Source organism: Drosophila kikkawai, chromosome X (genome assembly GCF_030179895.1).
Source record: "Drosophila kikkawai strain 14028-0561.14 chromosome X, DkikHiC1v2, whole genome shotgun sequence".
NCBI lineage: Eukaryota > Metazoa > Arthropoda > Insecta > Diptera > Drosophilidae > Drosophila > Drosophila kikkawai.
Window position 1 is genome coordinate 17,852,159 of NC_091733.1, and position 24,346 is coordinate 17,876,504.

The window sequence follows — 24,346 nt, forward strand, 5'->3', positions numbered from 1 at the left end:
TGAATTCCACTGGCAATTCTGCAGAATCCGCTGTCTTCGGGTTAAAGGGGAATAAGAAATATTACAACGGATTGATATCCATGCTTAAAGTCACTTCCAGATGGAAAACCTTTAGTATTGAATATTTAGGAATATTTAAGCAAATATAGTTAAGAAATAATATACTAAAAAGAAATAAATCAGTATGTAACTCTTGATAACCTAACGCTTGGCTCTGCATTTCAAGATTGTTGTGGGAATGGAAAAAGTTATATAAAATTAATTATGTTTACTAGTAAGTTTTATTATTATTTTACTATTTATTTCCTGCAAACGTTTTTCATAAACTTAGGAGGGATAGGCCGATTCGGGGCGGTTTTATATTTTTCAATAAAAGGAAATTCGATCCCCGCGGCAAATCTCTGTATCGTAAAAGAGAGCGGTTCGCGAGGGGCCACAATTTGCCCCGAAAAGTGATTTAATTAAAGTCGATTGGGCGACTATGTTCGCCTGGGTGACCGTCCCCCCACCCGGGAGTGACACACTACTTGGCATCATCACGAATGCACCACTGGCCGATTCCAGACCCAGAATCCGATTCAGATTCAGATACAGATACGCCCTGGGAGTGGGTCGGTCCATCGATGGATGGCTCCCACGAACCGCCGCGGCGGCCGCGAGCAACTCGATGTGCCTGCGCTCGTAATTAATTATTTCATTAGTGCACACTTGATCCGCACTCCTGCCCCTCCGCACCGGATGGATTCCGCCTCCGTTTGCCGGGGGATGTGGCAGGGCAGTGGGGTGGGGAAAAATCATAAAAATAAAGCCCTGGCATTGGGTTTTGTATTGGTTCAGGAGTATCGGAAATATTGTAACAAAATTAATGAAGAATAATAATTAATTAATTAATAATTTCCTTAAATGGTAAAAGAACTTTAATTCATTATTCGGGCTTATAGTGGGAGGTAAATAAATATATTCTTTTAGAAGACATCAAAGTGATCATACAAAAAATAAAGAAAATACATTTTTATAGTGGTTTTCGGCTTCAGGATAACGATTAAATCATTCAATTTACAATTATAACCAAGAACTCAAGCTTTTTATTATTTATTTATTAGTTAGTTTTTTAATTAACGGATTTAGCTTAAGCTAAGACATAAATTCGTAATAAACATTTTATTATTTTCACCAAATTCAAGCTTCCTTCACTGCAGCATAGTAATTGTTCTCTTATTGGAAGCTTAAAAGGTATTTTGAACTAAAGACAACCTCTTGAAAATCTAACACCGAAGCTTAAAGACTCTACAAGAAGTGTTACAGTTCATATTTATTAAATTTATTTTTCTCCAGAAAACCAAATTGTTAAATTTAAAATATAATAAAACTAAAATTATAGTTAATTTAAGCATTAAATTATTTTAATATTAAAAAATATATATTTAAGAAAGATTTAAATACTATTAATCACAATCAGTTACAATTAAAATTTCTTCTTTAGATAGTTAAGCACAATATCGATCATTTAAGGATTATTATCGACTCAATTCTTAAAAATCCTGTTATCGAAGGGACTGTCTGGCAGGGTGCTAGAACAGAACCCGGCAAAGAGCGCGTGTTGACAGCGAAAGAGCGCAACGCTCTCTTAATTTCTCAGTGCCAGCGCTTTGCACTGCTTGCTTGCCGCTTACGGCTCTCAGCGCTGCCTGGGAGCTGGGCGTGAGCATGCGAGAGTGAGGGAGCCGGCAATACAACACACGTACAGAGCGAATGGACAACTGCCACCCGTTTATGGAAGTGTGAGCGGCGGAGGGAAACTCGCGTGTTTTTGCCTCGTTTATGTGTGCGTGTATGCGAGTGTCCACCAGTGGCCGTTGCGAGAGAGTCCCATGTACATAGTAGCCAAGGCAGAGTATGTGTGCGTGCGTGTGTGTGCTTTCTTTGGCTCCCTCTCGCTGCTCGCGAGCGCCAAGCAGCAGCAGCCGCGGCTGCGACGGCTGAGGCAGCGACAGCAGCAGCGGCGACGTGATTTCAAATCCGCACAAGTTCGAACAAGTCGCATCGCATCGCATCGCACACCGCACAACGCACCGCATCGCTGGCAATCGGTAATCGGAATCGGCATCGGAAATCGGTCGGTCGGCCAAAAACAATAAGTGCACAAAAAAATTCAAAAGCCACGAGCAAACGAGAAACAAAAATAAAGAAGCAAACAAGAAACGCGTTCTCCGTTTTGCCGTCGCCAAAAACACAAGAATAAGTACGCAAGAAAAAAAAGAGAAGAAAAATAATACTCCAAGATTGCGGCAAATTTTTTTTTAATTTCGTTCATATTTTTTTATTGTTACTGTTACTGTTTTTATTGTGAACCGTTTGCGTGTGAGAGAACCCACCACTAAAGGATCTGCGCCCCGCCTCTCGCTGGACACTAGGGAGCGCGGTCCACCAGGGGGGAGGGTCCACGCACCACCCTCGCACACTCACACCTACACCGTACTCATACACGCAGCGAGTGTCCTGCTATTTACTTTTCCCCCTCCTCCTCCTCCTTCTGCTGCTTGGTCCCTCTTTCCGTTTGTTTCCACTGCTTGCTGCTTGCATTCCATCCGAGAGTCGCCGTCCCACTCGCACTGCCGCAGAAGTGTCGCCTTCATCGTTGTCGTTTGTCGTTTTGTCGCTTGTCGTCGTCGTCGTCGCAGCTGCGTCTTTTGGATTGGCTTCCCCGCTTCGTTTTTTATTCGTCCCTCCCGCACACACACACAACACCCTCGTCCTCATCCACACCCGTTTTCCCCCTCTTCAATTGGATTACATAGCTCCTTGAGGCTCTCCCGCTCTCCCATTCACCGTTCTGTGTGTGTCCCCAGCATCTGCGGCAGCGCTGCCGACGACGACGTCGACATTTCGTTTTTTGTGATTCGTTTTTTGCGTGTGTTTCGTGCGTGCTTGCTGGCCTGCGTGTGTGTGTGTATGCTCGCTCGTTCGTTCTTTAATATTGTCGTTGAGTGTCATTGGTCGAAAGGCAAACGATGGCGCGCTGCTTGTGTCGCCTTTTTATTAGAACGGGCCCGGCTGGGGTGGGGTGGTGGCCGAGAGGGGCGTGGGCCCAAGTAGCCGAATGGGTTTTTGATTGTGTGTTGTAGGTGGGAGAGCGGGTGTGGGTGCGGGTGTGGGTCCAAGCGTATTTGTGTGCGAATGCGAGTGTGCCCCGTTGTTTGTGTCGTAGGCGTGCGAGCGAGCGCGCACTATCGCCTGCATGTGCATGTGTGCGATGGGGTTAGCGAGCGAGAGCGAGAAAGAGCGCGAGCGAACGAGCGAGGGCGAGTGCAAAGTGCATAAAAGTTGGGCCAGCAAAAATGGCGACATCGGCAGCAAGCAGCAGCGAGGCGACGCGACGTCGACAGCGGCCAAAGCAGCGCCAATTCGGTGTCGCGCGATTTTATAACCGTTCTCAAAAGCGGCGGCGTTGCGGCCTCTGCCTGTCCTCTTCGCACGGACCGAAATACGGAACCAAAGAGCAGCCGATAAGAGCGGAGAGCGAGGACCACAGAAGCAACCAACCAAGCAGTGTCCGTTTTTTTCTCACATATTATGCTTTTTTAGTTGCAATTAAAACACGGCGTTGTCGCCCGATTAAAATGAACAGCGGAATGAATACGGAGCGGTGGCTAGAGGAAGAGGCCGGATGAACGACACCGGGAATAACAATAACAACATCTCAAGAAAAGCAAAACAACAAATCAATCGCGTACACCACCACACACACACACACACACACACACTCACACGCTCTCTCGTGGGGATGCAGTGTTGCCAGTGTGTGTGCGTTCATGTCCGCGTATGTGTACGTGCATGTGTGTGCTGTGCCTAGACGCCCCAAAAATAATAGTAAATAAATAAATATAATCATCATAACAATAATACGACTAAAAGCAGCAACAACAACTACAGTTAAATACCTACTGCAACAACAACAACGAATCACACCAACACGGACACAGGTGAGCGATAGAGTTAAGACTCAAGAACAAAACTTCTTATCTTTTCAATCCTATTGGAAAAATATACAAGCAAGCATTTAACAACGTTTTTCCAATTGAAGGGGTAGGGTGAATTTCTTTCCGTTTTTCATGTTGTGTTTTTAAACCCAAATCAGGCTTTTGATCAGAAATGATCTTATTTTATTGAAAGAAGTAATTAAAATTTAAAAACATAAATTTACATATATAAATGTAATTAAAAAATACTGTTTTACTTCTTAAGGCAATAATTTCCCTCAAAATAATATAATATTTTAATTATTTCTTGTATTATAACTATATTTTTAGCAACTAATCGAAAAGCGGTTCGACTTAAATAAGTTTAATATGCTAATGTTAAAATATGTTGAAAGACAACAAAGTTAGAATTTGCTCCAATACATTTTTTGATTACCCACAATGAAAAGAAAACTATATAAAAGGTTTCATTCAGATAGATAGATTGAGTCGGCTGTTGATGCTGCTAAAAAATATACTTGTATACTTTAATAGGGTTCGAAAATAATCAACATTTAAATGCACACTGAAACGATATTATAAGTTATATATGTATGTATAATTTGTGAATTTTACATAATTTTTATATCTTATTTTCGTTGTTTTGGGAACGAATCTGGATCATTTTTTAACAAGTTCATGCCGACGGTATTTACATAATCTTAAATGAAAACTACAGCCCTAGGTCTTAAATTTTCTAACCTGATGATGATTTGAGCTTCAGATAAACATATTATTAATTGTGTGAATACAAGAAAACCAATTGCAATAAAAATAACAATAGCTTAAAGAAATAACTGAGAAAACTACGTAAAACATTCATGTTGAATTGTTGAATTCTAAGGCCAGGAAATTTCTATTTACCTAAAAGTAGTAGTTTCCTTATCAGCTGGAGTCTAAAAAGATTAACAAATGGTATTGCTAAAATAAAATTCAATAGTTAACGCCCAACACTTAATTGGAACTAGTAGTTGTAAATAAATGTAACACCTTACATTAAGATAAACACTATTTAAATGGCTGTCTAACGATAACTTATGTTATCTTATCTGATTAATTACATTCATATGTCAATCGGAAAATTGTGTAAGGCAGTGTTTTCAATGCTAAATTCTAAGATTTAAGATTAAATTAAAGTTAATTCTAGTCAAGCGAATTGATTATCCAACATGAATGGCTTTTATTTCTTGATCTTTCTTTTTGTTCATAATTATTAAATAGCTTTATTTTGTTGTCCCATTTTTTTCAAGCATTTATTCTAATGCTTTCGAAGCTCTTTCATTCAGCCTTGGGTTTCCCTCACGAGCACTCCCCCCATTTTTCCCAGCCTTGTCTTCCATCTGGATTTTCCCATGGATTAAACAGGCCATTTTATTTTATTAATTCTCTTTTTTATTCAGTCTCAAGGTCGGTTCCGCACTCGGGTCTCGCTTGTATGCTATATATGTTTGCATATATATATATCTGTATATCTGGCGATGTATTGTCTAAACATTGATTTCCGATTCGCAGAAGCGATGAACAATAAATGAAATCTGAACGTATGTGTAGCTCCAACTCCGCCAAAATGACAAATGAAGACAACAGAGATCTCAGAACGGTAGCAAGTGGATGGAAATAAGATTGGTTTTTCCAGTTTTAGTGTGAATAAACCTGACAACAGATCCCCCGACAACATTGCCTTTTGTTTCGCATTTATATTGCCTTTGTCAGCCGAATATACAGGTATATACACACAGAAAAATAGTTTTGGTAGCTCTAAAATCTTCTGATAGTAAATTATTAAATTTAGAGTGGCTTAAAATTTGTTAATACAAGAAAAGCGAAGATTTTTATCAAGATTTCAAGACTTCAAGTGCTAATTCCTTGCACTATCTTAACAAATTAATAGAATATTTTCGGAAAAAAACATTTTACAACAAATGTATATATATATTTTTTTTTTCTCAAAAAACTTTTGCATTCTTTTTATTAATATCAATATATAAACCCTTTGTTAATCCTTTATATTTATCTGCTGTAAAATAAAATACTATTTCATTGCCTATAGCTGTACCCTTGTATTGTATGTCTGTGAATGTGTGTGTGGGCGCGAGTCACAGCGGAGGCCATAACTATATAGCCATATAATCGCTTGTTCGTGAGCTGTAAACACAGGCATTGTAAATTTACACCGTGCTTATAATTAGCAATAGAACGGCAGTTGACTTTTCCAGTTGTTATTTGCACCATGCCTCCTCCTCCTCCGTCTCCATGCCGTGCGGCGTTCCCTTCTGGGCAACCGATCTGTTCGAGTGCACCTGAAATATTTTTTTATACATGTTTTAGTTATTGCATTAATGTACAATTTAACATTTGAAGGCAGTACTTTAATGCTTAACAAATAAATCTTTAAAATTTATATAAATTATTGGAATTAAATTCGTCCTTAAATACTGATTAAATTTCTTTAAATTTTTAATAACAATTTTAAAATTTCAATTAAAAATTATGGAATTTCTTTGGTCTCTTTAAAACTATACAAATTTCAAGTGACGGCTGCACTTTCTTCGAGTGCAGCTGTGGAAGGTGGCCAAGCGACAAAGACCGAGTGACAGGCGAAAACCTCTGTAGGGCTATAGATACCAGCGACTGCTATCTCATGCTTGGCTGCCGGCAAAGATTGTCGCTCAGGCATTTACGAGGGGCGCCAGCTGGGGTTGGGGAGGGCCCGGTTTCCAGATAGTTATCTGACCGAAAAAGCTAAGTACCAGATAAAATCCTTTCTTACCTGGCGCCTGCAATTTATCTAAACGATAAATAATGGACGTGGGTTTTTTTTTAGCAATGAATTAAGACACAATTTGAGTTTATATTAATCTTCTTTGGAAATCACCTGTATTTTTACCAAGCCGAATAGTCTTGTTCGGTTTATTAACCTGTTTAAGTTAACTCTCAAATTAACCTAAAAGAAAATCTAATTTTTCCAGCATTTATATTTCAACTGCCTGAGAAATTTGAACAGTGTGTTACAAAATTATGCGCCGCAGTCCGGACCAGTCCCAACCGCAATGCAAACAGTGTTTAAAAAATGGACAAGACCAGGTGAATTTGTCTCCTGGGATATTGTGCAATGGCCAGCGACTCTCTCGCCGACGTGCTAACTGGAAGTGCAAATGAATTTGTTGATTGTCCCGGCTTTTTGCGTCCGTGACTTGTTACTTCCAACTGAAAACTCCAATGCGGTCCTCAGGCCTTCAGGGTTCAGGGCTCTGAACCAACCAGAATCCTATTGATGAAGTAGCCAAGATAATGTAAAGTATATTTAGCTATTTTAAGTGCATTTTAGTTTCATTTTTTAGTTGAATTATTTGCCAAGAAGGTGTCTTTGCCATGCCGAGTTCATCTGCCAGTCTAAAGTTACTTGGAAGTAAGAGGAAACCCGGACAAGCCAATGAATCATAGTCGTAATTTGTTGTTAGCTCCGAGACAAGAGAGAATCCCAGCCAGTTGATCATCTTACTTAAACAGTTGCCGGATTTCTAGTTCCCGCCCGTTTCAGTTTTCTGCCATTTCTGCGTTCGACTCATGTGCCCTTTGCCGGCTATTAATTAGCATATTTCGCCATGAATTAGCAGAGTGGAGTCAGGTTATAATGAGGTGGAAAGCTCGGCCAGGGGCGGACTCTGCGCAGAATGGGGCGTGTGTCGGGTGGGGGATGAGGTATGAGGGGTGTGGGGTGTGGGGTAAGGCGAGCGATCTCTGTCACTCTCTCACATGAGGGGGAACACGCCAGGACTGCAATCATTTTGCACGCCCGCAAAAAGGCGAACAAAAAAAAAAAAAAAAAAAAAAAAAACGAGTCCCTTGCCTGCGGTGGCATAAAATGAAATTGCAACGGCAGCGGCAACACGACTCTGCAGATGCAATCGCCAGCGACTGGAGGACATGGGACATTGTCCTCACAGCCCCCGCCACGGCCACAGCCCCCCAGTCACAGTCACAGCCACAACCAGAGCCAGAGCCACATCCCAATCCCCATTCCAATTCCATATCCACATCCACATCCATATCCACGTCCGACCTCGTCATTGTAATTGTTGCTGCCCAGCGCCGACTTGTATAATCCGCTCAATCCACTGCATCTCCCACCGCCGCCCCCGCCGACCAAGGCCTATAATTGCGCACAGTGGTTGAAGGACTTTGGATTGCCGTATAAATAGAATATTGAACAGTTGTGTCAGATTTTAAGGGAATATCTTGATTTGTTTTGCGAATAAATTAACAGTCGTAGCAGGTGATCTTCAAGAAAAATGAAAACAAGAAACAAAGCTTATATATATCCTTACAGATCGAATAGAGACAAAAATATATTCATTTATATTCAAAAAGTTGTGTTTGTTCTTTTTATAATATAATATACAATATATTTTGGTGTTTTTATATGATTATCTATTAAGCTTACTGAATAGAAGATTATCCTTTGAGCTTTAAATCTTTAAAACCACTTTTATGCTAAGCTGAATTTAAGTAAATATATCCCATGGCAACCACTGTTGCCCAAAGGCCGCCGCCATTCGCTTGGCTCACAGCAAGCCACCAGATGTTCAATCTGCCGCGCGAATTGGCCCATCCGATCGGTTTTGGCCAGATCGGGATCTCCTGGGATCCGTCGCCTGGAATCGGCCGGCATTGCCAATGCATCCTGGAGACTCTTTCCGGGCAGATGAAGACGACAATTCGGAGCTTATGTGTCAGGTGCGCGTCGTGCCGCGAATGAAACAATTTATTGCACTCGCCACTCACTTGCTTTGCGGTGTTTTTAGTTTTCTGTTGTCGGTTTTCTCTCTGTTTTTTTTTTATTTTTTTCTGTTGTTTTCTTTTTCGGTTTTCTGTTTTCTGGCCATGTTTTGCTGCTGCTCCTGCACTAAATTGAATTTTCCAGTGTCCGAGTCGGTTAGCTGCCTTTGTTGCCGCTTTGTTTTGCAACCCGACTCCGGCCAGAAAGCCACGGCTTTGCCACCGACGACCACTTATTGTCCAACTGCCATAACCATAACGAATGCGGCAAATGGTCCGAAAACAGGAAAAGAATCGCTTAATTGCATGGCCCGGCGCTCAGCGAAAAAATTTACGCAAATAAGTGACAAAATATGGGCCTAATTATCAGACATTGGATCAGGCAATAATCGAAAGGAACTCTTGGGAAAATATAAAAACCAAGAGGCTAAGACTGAGTTAATTAGAAATTCTTGGACTTTAGCATTTAGTAATTTTAAATTGAGTTTAGAATTGTTAAGTATTTCTTTAGCTTTTCCTTTTACTTTTACAAATTATAAAGGAGTTAGAAATATACTTTGTGGCTTAATTGTCGATTTATGTGTTAATTCCAACTTCCCTTTTGGTTATATTGTTATATTTTAAACTATAATTAATAATTAACAGCTCTCTGTGTCTGGTATAAGGAAATCGTTGACTTGGAAAACCAAGTATACTGTGTACTCCTGAACGGGGCTTTCTGACATCGTCAGTCAACGCGTCGGGCAATCGCAATCGTAATCGTTTTCCCGCCCATTTCAGCGATTCCCCTCGGCATCTCACCATCGCCATCACCGTCTCAATCTCCACCGTCCAGCAGGGGGTCGCGGTTCAAGGTGGATATGCCGCGGTAATAGATACACCCGCGGTCAAGATTTAAATTAAGCAATTCCCAACAAGTTTAAAGGGGAAATGAATTTATAATTATATTTCTTTTTAACAAAAACTAAGCTTGTACTTAAATTCTTGCTAATAGAATAAGATAACGAGTTTACCAATAATAATACAATACAAACTAAATAGTACCTTTAAAAAGCTATACTCAAACTTAATTGAAGAGGACATATTATTTATTTAAAATTTCCATTGCTACTATTATTCTGACCGCTATAGTGCACACAACAGTCAACCTCACAAACTTGATTCTCTATTATTATTCGTCCGGCAGAGTCTTAAGAAAAATACAATTCTTCCATTGTCTGTGCCGGCTGAAAGGGGTCTCCGATCTCCGATCTCCGATTGGATTGGATTGGATTTGATGATTGCCCATGGCAGATGGACCAGATGGAGATGGAGCTGGGGGGGAGGGCAGCGGATAGTGCGTGGAGCTCGCACTTCTTTGACACGAACTCGATGCATGTACATACACCCCAGAGTACACACATTTTTCATAACATAACTCACACAGAAATCAATTCACGTCACGAGGCCGTGAGAGATTGGCAACGATCGCGTCGAACGGCCTTTGACAGAAGTCCGTCTCTGATCAGCCGGTCGACAAGGTCGGTCCGTTGGAAACTAAAATAATTACCATGCCTCAATTATTAATAAACATCGGCCGATACAATGGCTAAATCAAAGAGCGGAGATTGGCGGCAATGGAATCTGCTCGACGCCAAATGAGTCAGCACCGCCCGTCGAGGGCTTCGAATCGATTTCCAAGATGCGAAGATACTATGTGCGTGCGTCGTGATCGCGGAAAGATATTTGTGGCAAAGCTCTTGGCTTCTAGTTTATATACCAAAGAGATTGTGAAAACGCTTAGATGTGTATATAAAACATAGTAGGGGTTACAAAATACCTATACGTATACGTGATATTTCCCTATATTCCCTAAACTCTCAAAGTTCTGATGCCATCGAACCTATATACCCCACTTTTGTTGGTAACTCGCTCTTGTATAGGAAGTGCGACTGTGATTTGTTTTCAGACAGGGAACTGACATCCGAATCATAGCTTCGCTTTTCTCGGATTAAGATCGATAGCATCTTGTCTTGTGGCCTTCTGGCACCTCGTCTCTCTCTCTCTCTCTCTCTTTCTGTCTGTCCACCCAGGTAGCTTGTCTGCCTGGGACTAATATCGCCATCTGAACAGTGTGATCCAACAAAATACCTCGGAATCCATACGCTGGCCTCAACTCATTTCGTTGGCTCTTCTTCCTCTCGCTCGCCTCTCGTAAAAGTCAACTTTCTATTTGTAGCAATTGAGTGGCGTGAGTGGCCAAATCGCACAGAACTGGGCATCTGAATAAGTCCTATAATTGCAGATTATTTTCTGAATATCTTTATCTTTAGTCAAAGCAAGAATCGTTTCTCAAAAGCAAAGTATCTTTAGTCAAAACTAAAGTATCTTCTCTCAAAAGCAAAGTATCTTCTCTCAAAAGCAAAGTATCTTCTCTCAAATCAAAGTATCTTTTCATAAAACCAAAGTAACTTTAGTCAAAACCAAAGTATCTTCTCTCAAAAGCAAAGTATCTTTTCATTAAACCAAAGTATCTTTAGTCAAAACCAAAGTATCTTGAGTCAAATCCAAAGTATCTTCCCCCAAAACCAAAGTATCTACGTGATTTCTAGCTTAATTTCGATGCAGTTGAGTGCAGAATGAATGCCTGAACTATTCTTGTGACCGATGGTATGCCTTTGTTTGCCTACTGGCTGCTGGCTTTGTCTTTGTTCTGGCTCAGTTGTTTGTTGTGCTTTTGTATATATTTTGTGGGTTTTTTCTTGGCTGTGTCGGCTGTGTGCCCAGCTCTCTATCTCCTCTGTCGTCTTCACTTGGCCTGGGCACGAAAGATTAAATGTTTTTAATTTTGGCTAATTTGTGACATGCGCGACCCTAATGGCTTCTTTTCACATCGTAAACCCACGGCATGCTCGGCGTTTAATTGCTCTCGAAAAAATCATTGTGCCGCGCGGCAGTGCATAGTGGCTCGGCGGCTCCCATGTTCAATCCCATTCCGGTTGACAATTCTCTGGGAAAAAAGCTTTTGCTCCCGCGGGCATAGAAATGGAAATGGGAATTAATTATGCATTTAAGGCTTGAGAAATTACTGTTTGGACTTGGCCGCACTGATGTAGTCGTCATCCCGCGATGCACCGCGTTTTTAATATGCTTTTATATTCAAATTATCACGCATGCCAAACAGTTTCCATGGAGCGAATGCGAACGCATCGAAAGAAAGCCAGCTGGAAGAGTCACTGAAAGAAAAATCTTGAATAATACTTTTGGAATTGAAACTATGGAGGTACTGGGTGGATATATATTGTTTATTAACTCGCCAGAGCCAGGGCTTCAGGCACCCCTGACCTAAAGGTATTTTATTTACGTTATTATATAGATTAGATATGTATATGTAGATACAGATTAAATTAGATACAGATTGGATTATATATATATTAAATATAGATATAGATTGCTTGCAATGAGCAGTTGAGTTCTGAAAAGGTTTTTTCTCATATACAACATAAACAACTCTCTGTTCACAGCCCCAAAAAGGACTCTAGGCTGCGCACTTTAGCTTTCTTATATATCTATATCTATAACTATTTGCCTATCTTAACACCGATCTTTAGCATGTAAAACTTCATCAATTAGGCTACATTTTCTGTCTGTGCATAACCACAGTCAAAGACAAGTTTGTGGAGCTGGATCGGAGTGGAGACTCGCTTTTAACGAGCCCCACTGATGATGGCCAGAGGCTGGCGGCCGGCATTCATGTTTTTGTTTGGGTCAAAGATTTTCGATCGCCCTCCTCCACCTCACCGGACAGAACCCCCTTGCCCTACGGCCATGTCCCCGCTTGGAGCAAGGTCTGCAATTAGTTAGCATTCGGGCCTGCACTCGGAGAAATGAGGGGAGGCATCGGCATCGGGAGATGGTAGATGAAGATGGGCCGATGGCTCGATGGGAAATTTATGATTGGAGAGCGACGTGAATATGTTTGACAAGCCAATAAAGAAATAATTGGAATATTAAAGCTTCACAAAGATTAAGACGAGATAATCCCACAAAAAAAAAACGTTGGACTAAGTTGTCAGCTCTCAGAAAATATGGCCTAATGGTTTTTAATGATTTGTTTTTGTGGTTATATATTATAAAAATCCGGTGCCCAAGTCCCTTGTATTAATTACGGTTTCTTGGAATTTATATTGTGCATATTTAAGGATTAATTTCCTAGGGATAATTCAGGGTATTCTTAGCATTCTTTCCAGAGTATCGCTTAATTAATATGTATTACCTATGTAGATAAGGCGAGCAGGGTATATTTAATGTTTAATTTGCTGTCGCAAAACTATAAATATAGCAAAGGTCTGAGATGGTCCTGAAGATGGCTGAGATCTATATTTGCCCAGCTATTTTCGCCCAAGGTCGTCCAGTGCCCAGAGGGAAACCGGTGACATCGGTGCGCTCTCCACTCCATTTATTGATGTGGACAATTTGTAATGGCAAGTGATTTCCTGCCAGCCGCCTCCTCCCTGCCCAGTCTCTCTCTCTCACTGAACCAGTCTCTGAGTCCCACTTGGAGCAGTGCCTCTAATTGATCTCACGCTGGCAGCTGTGAGCTAATGACAAGCCAAGTCCAAGCACAGTGTATCAGGTGAGCCAACTTTGGCCCGTGGTTGTTGCCCGCTGCCTGTTGCCTCATCCCGATTCCGATTTCAATACCCATTCCCATTGCTATATTCCCATTTCCAGCCGATGCCATTCCCTTCCATTGCCAATCCCAATCCATCCCGTGGCGGGCACTTTGCGCCATTATCTGCCGGCAATTGCCACACCGCATGGGTCACCGCAGACACGCAACTCCGTGCTGATATATTGTTTAGCCAAGGGTTTCACTCCTGTTCTCCAATCCAATTGCAATTTCGAGTTCCCTTTTTTTTTATTCCCTGACCGCTTCTAAAACGGGATTTCTTGGCTTTCATTTCATTTCAAACTCTGGAGAATCCTTAAAAGAATTTAAAATTTTAAAGCAAAGAAGGCTTAAAAAGAAGGTATGCTATATACTTGTCTTTCAGGCGATCTGTATATATGTATGTTTAGATATCCTAAAAATACAAATTACAAATCTAGAAAAGGAATAAACACCAGTTAAAAATATACTGCTTATCAAAAGATCAACTTTCTCAATAGTTAATATCGCTTTAAAGGTTGCCTACGGATTCTTTTGATCTCACAGACAAATTTGTTGTAGTCAAATATCAGTTATGTAGTCTGAGATATGCATATATATATGTATATTATACCCTTCCTGAGCCATTGTTTGGCATATACATAAAATACAATCCTCGATGACAATCTCCTGACTGCAAAACAAGAGGCTTCTTGCCTGCGCAACGGAGTGCGATTCGAGGCGGCTTTCGTTCGCATTAGATTCAATGAGCATCAGTCATCAAGTTTAACAACTACGGCAGTAACCAGCAACCAGTTCCAGCCGCGCAAAGGAAGCCTGGGATGGGGGGCAGGGGCAGGGGCAGGGGCATCCTCGACAGAGGCCGCTGTGGATGCTGCACGTTTTCGCACAGGCCGTTGGTTAATATTTACACCTCGCAGAGACGAATCCATCAAAATATGGCAACTCGTTATGTGCCAAAAGGATGGCGGAGCTGGCAGAGATGGCAAAGACGAAGACGTAGTAGATGGAACTGTGGGATCACCGCTTTCTTGGACAGCAGAAGACAGCAGGGGGAAGTGAGTGTGCTTGGAGGGAAGGGCGGACACTTGTCATGGCGGAGTATGCAGCTCGGAGCACAGAGGACAGAGCACAGATCTCTCTGAGCTGGGGAGGGCATGGCTGGCTGTCGAGTACATCGGACCAAGTTCAGTTTCTGTTTGAATTTATTTAATGGCATGACAAGGTCAAGACGCCACTACCACTTGGCCAGACTACGCAGCTTGGCCACGACCGCAGTCAGGAGATGCCAGCTAAAAGGGGGAGCGAGGGCGGAGGTGGATGTGGATGTGCATGTGGCTGTGGAGGAGGGACCTTTTGAGTGGAGTCGGCGGCTACCTGCCGACTGGCAATCGGTGAAGCGACGAACGCGCCAGTTGGGCCGGGCCATAAGTCACAAAGCAATTACAGTGAATTGCTTTCTACAGGCTCGACTCGTAGTCGGAGTCGGAGTCGCAGTCGCAGACGAAGCGAAGTCTCAGGATCCTGACTGCCGACTGCCGACTGCCGACTGCCAACGACTCCCAGAGCTCCAGGTCCGAGAGCAGCAATCTGAAATAAATGGAGGAGCAGGAGCCAGAGCAGCAGCACTGGCAATAGAGCAGAGCCCACAGGCATCAACGGCAGGAACGGATGGGTATGGAGGAGCTGGCTGGATGCACAGTGGAGCACATGCACTGGACACGACCAGGATCTATAAAGGGTGCTTTGCAGGTGAAATACTAAAATGGACTCTGTTTTCTAAGATTATTTTGTACTTGAAATTTCCAAGTCTGATGTTGAAATTCCGATTTATGTAAATTAAAATCAGCAATATTTATTTATATATCAAATTATCAAATCTCTTTTAGAACAGTTCTTAAATTTGTATTCCAAATTTAAATTTCCATTTCTTATCAAAAAAGTTTTTAAAATGAAAAGGATTTTCTCTCAAGCGAATGTCGGAAACCCTTAACCCTTTACCACGACTGTTGATAGTTCGATTTGCTTTGAAATGGTCATTATTATATCAAATTCGATATTAACCTGGCTTATTTCTGCCTCCCCTGATGCACCATTCGAGCCGCCTTGTCTATCATCATTCCGAATTGCGCACAGTGTGCATGGATATGGCGCATCGGATTGAAAGATGGGCACTAATCCGGCCACTGCAAGAGTGTCCAGGCAGCATACCCCAACTCTCAGTGCTCCTCCTCCTCCTCCACAGCCTCCTCCTGCTTCCGCCCCCTCTCTGGAGTCTGGAGTTGAAGGTGGCGACCGAAAAGCTGTACGCGAATCCCGGGTTTCATAACACTATAAAGATGAAATTGAAACCGATTACCGCACTCTTGAAAAAACGATCAAGTACCACGAATGCTCGCGGACACATTTTACTCATGTAATTTTATTGCGGCTGCGAATGATTGGCAATTCTGGCTAAAAGACAAAGCGCAGGGAAGGCGCTGGCTTTGGCACTGGTGCTGGAGAAGCTAAAGCTAAAGCTCTTGCTATGGCTGGCCCGATGGATGGATGGATGGCTGGGATGGCTGGTCGTCTCTTGCTGGACAGAAAACCAGTTACCAATGCTGTACAATGGCGTTGCCGATGCCGATGCGATGGGATTTGGGGGTGAGGACGTGGACGCGAATGGATGTGGATGTGGACGCTGAATGTCGATGGCTGCGGCTTGATGATGCCAAAAAGAGGAGGCATATAAAAAAAGCGGACAAGAAAAACAATGGCAAACGAAGCCAAACAGTTAGACGAGACACCTGCCATAGAGGGAGAGAGAGAGAGAGAGAGAGAGGAAGAGAGAGAGGAGAGCGAGGCCTTTTTTTTATATTTCTCGAATGGTGGAGTACCCAATCCCATCCAATTCAATCCAATCACTCAACGGAGGCAGAGACACACACGAGGAGCAGCTCAAAAGTATGGCAATCCCGGGCCATCATAAAATGTGCGAAAGAGAACTCAACATGGACATGGACGTGGATGTGGATGGGAACGTGGACGCAGACGTGGACATGGATGTCCGCACTCACCTTTGCAGTGTCGTAGATCAGCGAGCATCAAAAAGGGGGGAGCAAAGGCACTTAACTTGTCTCGGGGCCCAATAAGCCAACCTGCCAGCGGGAGCGGAAAATGCAATGGCCAAGGAGGGCCACGCAGGCAGGCAGGAACTGCCGTAAAGGGGGGCTTCGGCTTCGGCTTCGGCTTCGCGCTCTCATCTCACCTGGCTGGGCAGCCCGTGAACTATGGGAATAAAAATGGAAATAAATGTAATGCCGCATAAAAATAAATAAATAAAAGCCTTCCCGACGCGTCCGAATGTTGTATAGGAGGGAGGCAGGGGAGCCCCAGCTCTTTTGAGGTGCCGAGAAATGGGGGCCGGCATGCCAAAGGACACGGGAGTTTCCATCTCCTTGTTGTCCAACACCTTAAAGATTTAAGTGGATGACGTTGACCAGAGACAATAGACACCGACCGAACCAACTCGTTCTGAGTACAAGGAAGATTCTGGGCTCTTTCATCAGTCCAAAGTTTTATTTTCTGTTACAACATAACCAAGAATTAGAAATTAGTTTATTTTTTTGAAATTAATTTTTTGGGAAAAAGTTGTGATTCTGATTCTCTCTCCAAGTCCTTAAAATACTCATCTTCACGAGGAGGTGCCGAGCTGGAAGGGAGTCCCAGGGAGCTCCAGGGATTCCCATTGAGTTGCCAAACCCGGTTTTCATATCGAAATAGGCCAGAGCTTAAGCCTGTGGTTGTGACGGAGGCGGCGGCCTTATTCTGAACAGAACATGATCGGTGATACTTTTACGACCGAATGTTACCCAATCTGGCGATTGCAGGCATACATTTCCATAGCAATATGGCAATTTGTTGCCATCCTATATTCCCATCCTATCGCCGACACTGCAGGACTCTTCGTTTTGATACTGCCGCCAGGGCCAGCTTGCCACGATCGCCTTGTCCGATAAAAGAGCTCCCAGCTCCATCTTCAGCTTCATCTCCATCTCTAGCCACAGAGCCAAAGATCATTTGCATCCTCGGAGGGAGCCGGGGGCACCCTAGGAAATCTACCAGCTGCCATTTGTCTGGGAGCGATCGCCGAAGCAATGGCCAATCACTCATCGCCCGGATACTTCCGCTTCGGCATCCCGTCCAGCAATTCGAATGGTCCCAGCGGTTTTCCTATCATCCCAGGGTTAGGCAAGAGGTCTCCTGGGAAGTCACAAGATTGAATGAAAACCAAATAATATAACTTATTGTAAGAACAAATAAAATAACAAGCTCACATTTAGGGTATATTAATTATCGAGTCTCAAAATCTCCGACTACATTATAATAATGATCTTGCAGATGCTCGGAGCAATTGACAACTAAACTCGATCGCATTTCGTACTGTGTAATATCGGTATCAGATCGCAAAAGGTGGAAACTAAAGCGAAAACGAGCCGGCAGAGATGAGTGGCAACGCGAATGCAAGAAATAACATAAACAGAAGGGACAGAAAGGGGACCGGATCGGACGCACCGAGGGACGGGACGGGACAGACGGCAGAAGAACATGGCCCCTGAAGTATGAAATTCGCATAATTTGAGAAACCGATCTCAATGGCATGACAGAGCCAGATAATCATTTAATGCCCTCCGAACGGAACGCCCCTGGATGGAAACTGGTACGAGGGCTAATAACATTGTGATCCGATCCCGATCCCGATCCGAGCCAGATCCAGATCCAGATCCAAAGTACTTCACAACACACACTCGTCGTCACGCTCTACCCTTGACTTGTTTTTGTTTTTGGCAGTTTTAAGTTTGAATTCGGATTCGGGATTGGTTTGGGGATTCCGCCGCCACCCATTCTTATTTACCTTATTCTAAGGATTGACAGGCTCTCTCGAGTGACTTTCGCAAGTGTTTTTTTTTTTTTTCGGGCGACACAGTGCACCTTCCCCCGCCAGTAATATGAAGGCACCACCTCAGCACGCCAAGCCACTCCACGGCACGGCACTGCCCTCTTTGCCAATCCAGGGCTCCTTTTCGGCCGCGGATGGAGAACTGACGGACTGACGAACTGGTGGACTGAAGAACTGAAGACCGAAGGAGGCGACGAACTATTTCGCCCCGTTAACATGTTCACTTTTCAAGTGCTTCCTTTGTGACTTGGCTGACTTGACTGGCTGACTGACTGACTGACTAACTGTCTGCTAGTATGAGGCCTGGTCGCTCGCCCGGCCGGCACAGCCACTGACACCGCCATGACGGCTGCCTCTCAAAGAAACCCAAAGCCAAACTCAAACTCAAACGCAAAACGCAAACGCGCGCCGCCGAATGCCTGTCGTAGTCGCGATTCCAGGTCCCCAATTCCATTCCCAGTCGGATTTCCATGTGGCCCAGTCCCGGACCTCTTTCTCCGTCAGCCTCAGGGACGGCGTTGGCCATGAAGAGGGAGAAATTCAGTGCGGAAAATAGCCAAGGAAAAGCTTTTAAGTATAAAATATAAAAACACATATCATTACTGTATGAGCTAACGTTTCTTAGATGAGTTATGAAAATGATTGCTTGGTCTGAAAAGTTAACTTAGTATTGCAGTTAAGTAGCACATCTATGAGGTGAAATCATAGATGGTATTTTGGGTAAATTTTTAGGCATAAAAAGATGGTATTACATATTACGAAAAAATGTTTGCGACTTTTGTATCATATCTATCTTAGTTATCGCCCAAAAACTTAGTTTATAGGAAAGCTTGTTGGTTTTAAGTTTTTCAATAATTAAATAAATTTCGAATAATGTTTCGAATATTTGTTGAACGCTCTGTTGTTGAGTGTTCTGTTGTTAAATGTTCTATTGTTGAATGTTCTGATATAATGTTTAAATGTTGTATTCAGTTTCTTAATAGTTGTTGTTGAATGCTCTGTTGTTGGGTGTTCTGTTGTTGAGTGTTCTGTTGTTGAATGTTCTGTTGTTGAATGTTCCGATATTCAGTTTTCTGTTGTTGAATGTTCAAGTGTTGAATGTTCAAATGTTATGTGTTTAGTTTTTTTAATAGTTGTGGAATATTTAGTTGTTAAATGTTCTGTTGTTGAAATAAGTCAGTCTTCTCCTTGTGGCTCAGAAGAACTGTTGGAGAAAGTCCATTTATTTTTTACTTATATTTCTTTAAACCTCTAGAAATATAGTGAAATATGTAAGCAATTTTGGCGGGAAAGCAGTCAGGTTGGCGGCACAGCCAAGAAGCGTGAGCAAACCCCACAGTTGACGACGCCAAACGTCGTCGTTACGTTAACGTTAACTCTCGGGCCAGCGCACCGCAAGGATTATGATTTATGCGGAATTGTCACGCCGCTGACAAAGTCAAGTCGTGTGTGGCTGAGCCTCTTCAGTCTTTGGGGTCTCTCTCCTCCGGTCTCCGAGGGAGAGGAGGCCGCCTGCGGATCAACTGCTAATGGGTGCCGGATCACTTAGGCGGCGACAGTTGCAGCAAAGCCAAAAGCAAAAGCAAAAGCAAAAGCAAAGCCAATGGCAATGGCAATGTCATGTATGGACGGAACACCGGCGCACACCAAAGGGTTAATGCCGAACTTCAAAAGGCCTTAATGAAAAGTTCAGTTGATTTGACGGCGCACTCGAGAAATCGCCCGCTCGTCGCTTTCAAGTCAAAGTCACTATTGCCGTGTCTGTCCGATTGACTCTCCTATATACTCACTTGCCAGCCCCCAAGTATATATATATATATTTATACGCCAAAAGCGGAGCGGAGGAGCAGCGACAAAAAGTCAACCTGGTTGGACGCGAACTCGGTCCGTGGCACGACAACACGACATCGTTTTGTACGTCACTCAAATCGTTCGTTGGCTGTCAGGGAGACAGTTCAAAAATGAAATATGTATATACACATTATAACAAATTCTAAAAGGCAAAGACACACACATGCACTCGCCGAGGAAAGTCAGTCGGAGGAGAGCCAGACAGACAGACAGCCCAGCCAAAGTCGAAGTCGAAGTCATTGATTGAACACACACACACACACGATCACAGAAAGAAAAAAATATATTTGTTTTTATTTAAACTGTGTTGCATGTGTCAAGTGCAGATAACAAGATTACAGTAATGAGTTTTTGAAAGCTATTAAAAAAATTATATATAAATAAGCCAAACCTTTGACTTGATTTTTTAGTAATTTAATTTGAATCCAGCTTAAGTCAACATAATAGAACATGAAAGAACTCTAGATCTTCAAGCTGGAGTCCCGAATGCAGTCACAAATATATATATATATTATATTTTCAGACTTCTATTAATAATATTTGATTATTCTACAATATAGTTTCTTAGTTTTGCAGTAAATCTTATTTTGGTATGCCTTTATATTGCATAATTGAAATAAATAGATTTATCGATTTCATTTGGTTATCCGTTTTTCGGCTTCTTTACATTACACTTACAAATATCGAATAATTTGTTCTTAACTTATACCAAAAATATCATTCACTGGATATTATTTTTTCCTGTGCTGGTATGGAGGGGATCTGCCCCAAACCCAAGCCAAAATCCAATGGCACTCGAAGAGGGTCCCGGGTCTTGAGAGCTGGTGACGGTGATGTTGCCATTCCTGGTGCTGCGAATGACACGGACAGGGAAATGGTCAGGGACTCGGACAGGGACACAGGGACACGGATACGGAGACATAGAAGGGTTTGCCGAGTGTCATTGTCTTGGTTGTACATTTTGATTTTATTATTGATTCAATTACAATGTCAACGGAAAGCACTCGTGTCTATATTCGCAGGGATCAGAGGGAGTCGGTAGTATCTGGGCACCGGACACATCAAGTATTCAGTCATGCAGAGTCGAAGGACTCTTTCATTAATTAATCAATACTACAGCTCTACGTTGTCATATATGTATGTACTATATAACTGGGCAACATTTGCTGTATTCAATGGAACAAAATCACCGGTCGAGGAGGGCTGATAGCTAATACTGCAATCAATGCCATATATACCTTGGTTGTTATATATTTGATGGCTGTCGATCTGCCTGGTTGACATGCGCCGCAGCTGATAATTAAGCTAATGAATTGCGCCAATGTTTAGTGTCCAGGTCTAGGGCCTTAAAAATTAAATAAAAAAAAATTTAATAAAATCTCCGCAAGGCGTGGGAATACACTGCCAGAGTCGGGGTACTTCAGCAGACTTGAGAATAGAATTTAAATTACAGATCTTATAAATTGCAATTATTTTTAGTTTTAAGAAGAATACCTCTTGGTTACTTTTTCAATTCTAAAAGTACACAAAAGACAGATTCCCTTTTTATATATATGTACATATAATACACAGAAAACTGACGAAAACACCCAAATGGTACTGCTAATAAGCCGTTTAAATTTGGTTTCTTATTTTTCCATTATTGCTGTTGTTACTGTTGTTGCCGCCGCCGCCGCTGCTGGTGCTAATGACAATACAATTTGATTAGCTCGTTTAATTGGTTTTCTTTTTACACTTTTGTGTCATACGCTGTCAACTTTGGCTCCATGCCGCAGGCACTCTACCTCATATTTGTTGGGGTGTATAGGCTATAAGAGAAGATATTGCAACTTTCATAGAATTCTAGTGTTAAAAATTGTCCAGAAATATCTTAAGTTTATAAAACTGAGTTTCAAGAACTGAGTTTTCATTACTAAAGAGATATTATCGAAAATATTACTTATTCAATCATAAGTAAAGATGATCACCAAGTTAAAAATAACTTATTCAGAGAATGACTTAAATAATATTGAAATATTTAGAACTCGACGGTTTTTAAATTCCCTAGAAATGTGCTTAAAACTATGCTTGTATTTTCATAAAGTTAATTTGTTTATTTTAAACTTTGTATATTTAGCAACTAGAACTTGCTACAAATCCAGATATTTTAAAAACAAAATAAACTTAAATTTTTAGTAGCATACTTTTAGACGCCTTTTAAAGAGATTTAAAAGCCAAAATTAAAGAAAATTACCATAAATCCCATTAAAATCTCTAAAAACTTTAACTTTGTTTTTAAATTTAACTAATCTTAAAGGTTTTTAAAGCCATGATACATCTTTGTAGCGGATTAGCTTTGTCGACGTAATCCGCTAAATATAAGTATATGACAAATATTGTTCTTCTTTTTGTGCTGTGTGTGTGCCCAGACACTTTGCACATTTGTCGTATCGTTTTAGAGAAGATTCGGATTAAATTTTATGGTCGTTTATTATATTTTGTCATTTGATTTAAATTAACACCATTTTGCTGCCAGGGGCGTGCTGTTGGGGTGGGGAGACTTGGTTGATTTGCGTTGAATTCGGCATCGAATATCGATCTTTAAGAGCCGATTTCGGGGGAGATTCGATTTCTGGCATGGATGTGTGAAATGTGTCGATTTATTGCTGTGTGCCCAAGCATTTGACATTTTGACGGATGTGCTGTTGGCACAAATCATCAAAATGCGACGATCGTGATCGTCTCCATAGGCTATAGACTATACCCAGACTTGAGCTAACCACAGCTCTTCCGTTTCAGATCCGCCGTGGAACTGCACCGTGGACACCGAGACAAGACTTGATCATTTATATATAGATATATACAAATATATATATAGACGCACTCCGGGAGTCATCATCGGCTCACGGAACCGAGACACTGAAACGTAAGTATGGAAACCATTAGCTCCCCGGTCACTCAGCCATTTTGACAATGTCTCGGCAAACTAATTTTATATCTCTATCGGCCGTCGAGGTGGCCCCAGATTCGCCTCAGATATGGCCAACACAATAGAGTCACAAAGCTATTAAAAACTGATATAAATCTCATTAAATGCGATGCTTGTAGCAGATGAACAAAGCCGCCGCCGCCGTTGCCGCAGCTTCGGCCCCAGTTTCAGTTGAGTTACCACAGTTTCGGCCCAGTCTCCTCCTTGCGTTTGCCTTCAATCAATCGTTCGCCTCGCTCCCGGCCATGGGCAAGAATGCCTCTCGTGGCTCAGTTGAGATCGCAAGCCAGTGGAGATCCCAGCCAGAGTCCAAAACTGAGGCTGAGGCTGAGGCAGAGACAGAGGCAGAGACAGAGGCAGAGGCTCTTGTGGCCGCAAATGCCAGGGCCGGCCAGGCCCATACCCAAAGCCATTCTGATGGCCTGAAATGGCCAAATTTAGCCTGGCCATCGTGTTGGCGACGCCCCAAAAACCGAGAGGTAAATAAACAAAAAGAGTGCAGATTTCCAGTGTCCCATGGACGATCTGCGATCTGCGAAACTGAAAATCGAACAATGCGCCTATAATGTTATATTGCTGAAAGAAACATTTGTCAATAATGTTACATTCTCTGTGGGGGCATGTTATCAGCTCAAAAATATTACAATGCCTGGTTGCAAGTCGATTAAATTGTGATCGAGTTCGTTTTTTGCTTAATCCTTTAAAAGGTTTTGTTAGTTTAAGGATGTATATAATGTTTAAATGTCGCAATATGATTTGAAATTTGACTAGGGATGGCAAAACATATTGAGATATCGATAATGTATCGAGAGTGCATCAAAAAGGTCGATATATTAATCGATATTTATTTAGCATTGTTAATATAACAAAAAATTAAATAAAATTACTTAATTATCTTCGCAAACATACTTAACCTTTGCTTAGAAACTTCCGTTACCTCCAGGATACCTGCGCCTGCTTCTTGGCTAATTCCTCGCTCAAATGCTCCCATCAAAGCCGAAAGTGTGCTCAGAGATGCTTGCCCAAGATAACCCATAGATCCAGTAGCCCCAATATCACACTTTCCATCGGATGATTTTGATGCGCCTTCGTGTCTGCGCTTGAGGGCTAACCGACCGACCTATCCACTTATTACA

At 42.2% G+C, this 24,346-nt stretch overlaps 1 protein-coding gene across 6 annotated transcripts in view; it reads left to right on the forward strand.

The window, feature by feature from the left end:
* Positions 1-1,955: 1,955 nt before the first annotated feature.
* Positions 1,956-24,346, forward strand: part of disco-r (disco-related basonuclin zinc finger protein) — a 32,016-nt gene continuing 9,625 nt past the window's right edge. Inside the window, exons 1-3 of one of the 6 annotated variants that reach the window (XM_070288311.1) lie at positions 1,956-2,116; positions 3,586-3,983; positions 23,021-23,147. The gene's annotated coding sequence lies outside the window, so the exon portion shown is untranslated. Of the gene's footprint in view, positions 2,243-3,198; positions 3,984-23,020; positions 23,148-24,346 lie in introns of those variants that run through there. The other 5 variants (XM_070288306.1, XM_070288310.1, XM_070288312.1 and 2 more) reach the window with 5 other exon arrangements.